A 6,016-nucleotide genomic window follows, 5' to 3' on the forward strand; every position below is an offset into this window, starting at 1 on the left:
AAGTAAAGATCTTTCCTAAAGGGGATGAACCCTTAGTTGAATCATTTTAGGGCATGCAATTCATGTCTGATATGAACATAGCTACAAAGGAGGGACTAAAGGAAACTGAAGCTAAAGTAAAGAAGGAGTAGGATAGAGATTATGAACTACTAAGAGCCTTGCACATAGATTCACAATCCAATGGGCAAGGAAAGGAAATCATTGGAATACTTGTTATGCAGACAAGCTTCTTTAATTTTATAGATGGTCTGATAGAAATAGCTTCTAATCCTCAGAATAGGATATTTGAATTGCAAAAACTTGGTGGAGGTGTCCACATGCCCATGGAAGAACTACAAGATCATTTGGGTGTTGTCAAATACCTAGCCTGAGAGTACTCTAAATGGCTCTTGAGGTACACCAATGTACACATTCATAGGCATAAAGAGCTAATTCTAATCATTATCACTGCCAAGGCCTATAGGACAAAAAAAGAATCATTTTTATGTAATCATTGTAATGGGGGATTGGGCTCTTTTTCATTTGTCATTTTTGAGGGAAATGAACTGATTGAACTTCCTATGTAATGTTTATCTCTGAGTCCTATATGTATGAGATTAAAAGATTAATAAATGTTAGCTAATTTTTGGTGTGAAGTACTTAATGTTGCAAAGTCAATTGAATGGTATTTTGTATCAATTATTTTCTGTTCCAATTTGTTAGATGTTAATGGTTTTATCTTCTCTTTTTTTGAATTAAAAATGAAAGAACATATCTTTATTCCCCTATTTTCTATTACCAAGCTAATCATGATAAGTATTGTCATTATGAGTTTGAAAGAGATCTCTTAGGCATTTTTCTGTGATTTGGTTTTCCTTTCTCTACATTTAGTTTTTGATAAATTTTAGCTTAGTAGCAACTAGCATGCATATTAGAGCCATTTGGTCATGTGAGTTCATAGGATGTGTGAGGCTCATAAACTTAGTTAATCTTCTCAAAATCATTTCTTGCCTAGTTTAAATCTTGTATAGTTTTAACTCAATTAACTTCTCATGTTCTTAGGTTAAGAACATGCCCCATTAAACTTAGGATAAACAAAATTCATTGCAAATCTAAAATAGGGAGCTATACCTAACTGTTCAAAGGGAAGTTAGCCTTTCTAGAAGCAACTTTCCAAACTATTGTAATCAGAGTTTGTTCACAAATTAGGGCACTTGTGAGTGAGAACTAAAAAGAACAAATCTATTTACCAACAAATTTTTGGCGACTCCGCTAGGGAGAAGACAAATAGTCACCTAACTAATTCACCTTATAACATGAGGGAAAATGGTACTACCTCATGAGAATATAGTCCTACTTCTCCAAACTAACCTTGGTTTCCAAGATGACCAAGAAGACATAATCTCATCTCTTAATACATTTGTTTGGAGAAATAAGAGGAATGCTAAACACTACAAGAATGTTAGCCAAGTATTGGAAGAAGAATCTAGAGTAGAAGCATTAGAAATGGTTGTTCAGAGGAGAGATGTCAAAAGGGTAGAAAGATAGTTAAGACATGAAGCTCAAAGAAAAAATTAATCTAACACTCTAGAACAAACAAGGTTCCTTAGAAGTACCAAAGAATAGGGTGGGCAAAAACCTACTTTTGATAAGGTCATAGAATTTGGTTTTCCCATCCTAGATATTCCTAAGCAAAAAGGTGAAAAGAAAAGTTAGATTAGACCATCTTCACCTATTAGAAATCAAATCTCTTTACATACGACATACCAGGTATTGGCCTTGCATGGAGTTACCACTCCCCCAGTTGTCAATTTTCCACCATACCTTGCTAGAACAATTATGGCTACTCTTTGGGCTATAGCAATAGGTCCATTAACACTAATGGCCTATCACCCACTCCTAGCTAGTTCAAGGAAGAATTTCCCTAAATTTTTAGGTGATGGGAAGGTTACCACAATGAACATATTAAGGCCTACTTTGTAGCTACTCACATCTTAGGGGTTTCTCATGAAGATTTTTTTGTAAGGTTATTTGTAGAGACCTTGACAAAAAGTGTAATAGATTGGTTTTATCATCTGGATGATGGCTCAATCACCAATTGGGATACAATGAGAATGACCTTCAAAACTAGGTTCAAGATTGTAGAAGATGAACATGTCTTGTTAAAAAAGTTTACATCCATTAAAAAATAACCCACCATAAGTATGAGGGATTTTGTTGCGAGTTTTAATAAGATCACTAGCAAGATCCTGATAGCTAATAGGCCTACTATTAGCAATTTGAAACATTCTTTATAAGTGCAATGTTGCTAGATATCAATTATGATTTAAGAAGGTCTCATCGCACAAATTTAATAGATACACAAAAGAAAGAGGTGAAATTTGAAGATGACCTAATCTCTACTAGGAAGTGGAAAAGGGAACTCCAAACCAAGGGAAGTCCTAGCCATACCACTTCATCTGATGAATTGATTTAAAAGTTATCAAATGAACTAGTGGTAGTGAAAAGATAATTACCCAAGTTAAATAATTCTTATCAGTGAAATTATCGAAACCTGCCAGGAAGAAATAATGATGGAAAGTTTCCACAACTTATAGGGTCAAAACCAAGATTGGTGATTGAAGTGGCACCAAAGAAAGGAAACATGTACATCTTTCATTTGACAATAGATCATGATAGTGAAAGCTACTCGAAAGCTACTTGTATGATGCAGTTCTTATGCACTAATGAGTTAAGCACCAAAACCCCCTACCCAAAGTTAGATTCATACACAAATGGTGATTTTGGAAATTTATTCTTAGAATATGAATCTAATTATGAGCCAAAGGGTGAATGCTATGCAACTATTGATGGAACTTCCTACACACTACTAACCTAAAGTCAAAAACTCAGAAGGCCATACTTTAGTCATGCTTTAGGGAATGACCCCAACTCTTCATCAAATAATATTCATATTGATCAAGGAGCATCAATGTCTAAAATAGGTAAGGACAAGACCCCTTTTGATTTCATCCAATTTGGTGAAGAGCCAAAAATTCAAATCTCCCCTATAGATTATTTGAAATCGCATCCCTCTGAGTTGAAAATATTGGTGGATCACTATAAAGGGAATGCTTAAGATTTGAATCATAATGTGACCATTAAAGAAGGGGATGAAACTTTGACATCTAACATATTTAACCAAGAGGATTCCACTATCCTAGCAACCTTTCCTAGGCAAAAACCTAACCCATTCTATATTTCAATGTATATTAATAGATGTAAATTGAGCAATTACATAATAGATTCAGGTGTGTTAGACAATGTGATGCCTTATTCTGTAGCTAAAGCCTTGGGTCTCACTCTTACTAAAATTCATGGAAGGTTTTACTCTATGGACACCAAAAAAGTCCCTTTTCTTGGACAAATCAAAGATGCTCAAGTAGCCTTAGCTTCTCATCTAGAAAATAAACTCTTATTAACTATCCTAGTTGCAGATATTCTAGAAAGCTATGGGCTTCTCTTAAGTAGGATTTTTTACTGAGATTTAGGAGAAATAAAGTTAGACTAGTCCCAAGAATTGAATTTTGGTGAGCAATACTTCTTCTTGGTGCAAGTTATTTGTTCTGATACCCAATACATTGATTGGGCCTATGAGGTAAGCAAGAATCTCTCTAATGCTCTTCATGCTACAAAGTTCTACAACACATTTTATATGTCTTCTTTCCTCATCTATATGTTAGCTTCTCCACAATTATGGCTAGGCCTCCCAAGGATGGAGAATTTTCCTTATGATGTGAGTTCTACCCTTGTTTACAATTAGAGAATAGTTATGTGGAGTATATAAGAGTTAGTGATACATTTACTATGAGAATTTGTAGGGAAATTCAAGGGTGTCTAGAAAGGAGATTTAGCCTAGAAGCTATGGTGGCTATCAATCAATTTGGGATATTTTTCATCTAGTTCTCATCCTTTTTGTATTTGCATCTTGTAGCTTTTGAAGAGTTCCCTTTGAAGAAACCAAGGTCCCCAAGTGACATGATCGTGTTGATTCAGATCATGAGGCAAGCGATTCAAGTAAACATGCTAAGTGAGAGCTTAAAGAAGAAGGGCTATAAGTTCCCTATGAAGGTGGGAGCTTTCAGTTGAGAATCCTATTTTGATTTGAAGAACATGCTTAAGGTGTTTGAGATGAAGTACAAGATCAAAATGTATGAGGTCTTGAGACCTATGTTTGACCCAAACAAATATGCAAAGGATGTTCTTTAGATTGGGAGTGTACTTAGACATATCAGCACCATAGTAGACCACTAGGCCAATTGCAAAGATGAGTTTGCAATCCATGACCATGCTTTTTCTAGGCTCAAAGTAGATCAAGTAAAAATGTATGAAATTGACCTTGATGTTGAAGGAGTTGAGGATGATGGACAAAACATATATAGTAATACCTATCTAACAATGTTGAGGGGCACTCCTATTATTTTTGAGCCTTATGAAGATGTATGTGAAGATCTAGAGGTGATGATGGCCTAAATAATCAAAGAACTGAGAAGTGGATCTAGTGGACTATAGCAAAGAAGAGCTAAAGCAAAGGTGTAACAACTTAAGGCTCTCTAGTAGCTGTAGTGGCTCCTTCCTCTCAAGGTGGTACATTAGGTGTAACACTTGCTATCACCCAAGGACCAACTCAACCATTTGGTAGAGGTGATCAACCTCCTAATAAGAACATCCCCATTGTGAAAACTTTCCATGATGGCTCCCTCCCAATGATTGTATCCCTGTCAAATGTTGAGAAGGAAAAAGAAGCCAAAGACACTATGGTCACTCCTTCCCCTTCACCTCATAGTAGTCCAATCTTGTCAGTGAGCCCTACACTCCTTTTACCAAGTAGCCCTCATGTATAAGTGGTAGATATGGGAGATGGTGGAAGTAGTGATAGTGAATCCACTGAATCTAATGAGGCAGCAAAGAAATTCAAAGAAGCAGAGAAAGTACAAGTCTTTTCATAGATAGTTTCAAAACTTTGAAGAATCCTTTTTCTTTGACTACCAAATCCACCACTATAGCCAAAACGAAGATTTTTAGCATAGATTCTTTGGGAACAACCTGTAAAGTAATAAGTACAGATTCATGGTTGGAGGATACCTTAGAGAGAAAAAGAAAGAGGAAGGATGAAGGAGCTCCCAACAAAGATACTCTATCCCTTGCCATCCACTCTAGATCAGCATTGAGCAAATTCAAGAAGCAAAAGATTTTGTCCATCCTTGGAAAAGACCCTAAAATAGGGCATCTAACCATGGAAGTTGCCAAGCCCATCAAGAAAGGAAGATTGGAGGACATGTCTATTGATGATTTTTCCTTACACTCCATGGATCTTGGAGAGGCCAGACATGACACTAAGGTTAGCTTATGGAAGTCAAAAAATGAAGTGATTGAAGGGAAATTAGAAAAACTCAAGTTATCATAGGTCATAATGAAGGTAGAGATACAAGAATTGAATGGTTTTATCAGGCAATTGGTCAACCCATTGGCGAGCATTTCTAGGATGCCTATGACTAGTGATCCCTCTACTATAGATATTCAAGCCCTCATCTCCTAGCTCTAGGAAGATAAGAATTTCAATAAAATTGGTAGAGAGTGGAGCAAAAAAATCAAGATTGAAGGACTCTTCATCATAGAGTAGATTGGTAATGCTATACTAAGGCTAGAAATAGAGAAGGACAACATATCATCAAAAAGAGCCACCTTGGATATAGAGAAAAACAAGAGTGATGATTGTGTTTCCTTATTGAAGATGATCATTCTTATGAAGACAAAGGAGGTTGTAGAAGTAAAGATCTTGCCTAAAGGGGATGAGCCCTTAGTTGAATGGTTTTAGAGCATGCAGTTCAAGTTTGAAATGATCATTACCATAGAGCAGGGACTAAAGGAAACTTAAGCTAAAGTAAAGAATGAATAGGATAGATATTATGTATTACTAAGAGCCGTGCACATAGATTCAAAGCCCAATGGGAAAGGAAAGGCAATCATTAGAATACCTATTATGCAAACAAGCTTC

Source organism: Cupressus sempervirens, chromosome 3 (assembly GCF_028749045.1).
Source record: "Cupressus sempervirens isolate cs-2001-9-10 chromosome 3, ASM2874904v1, whole genome shotgun sequence".
Lineage (NCBI taxonomy): Eukaryota > Viridiplantae > Streptophyta > Pinopsida > Cupressales > Cupressaceae > Cupressus > Cupressus sempervirens.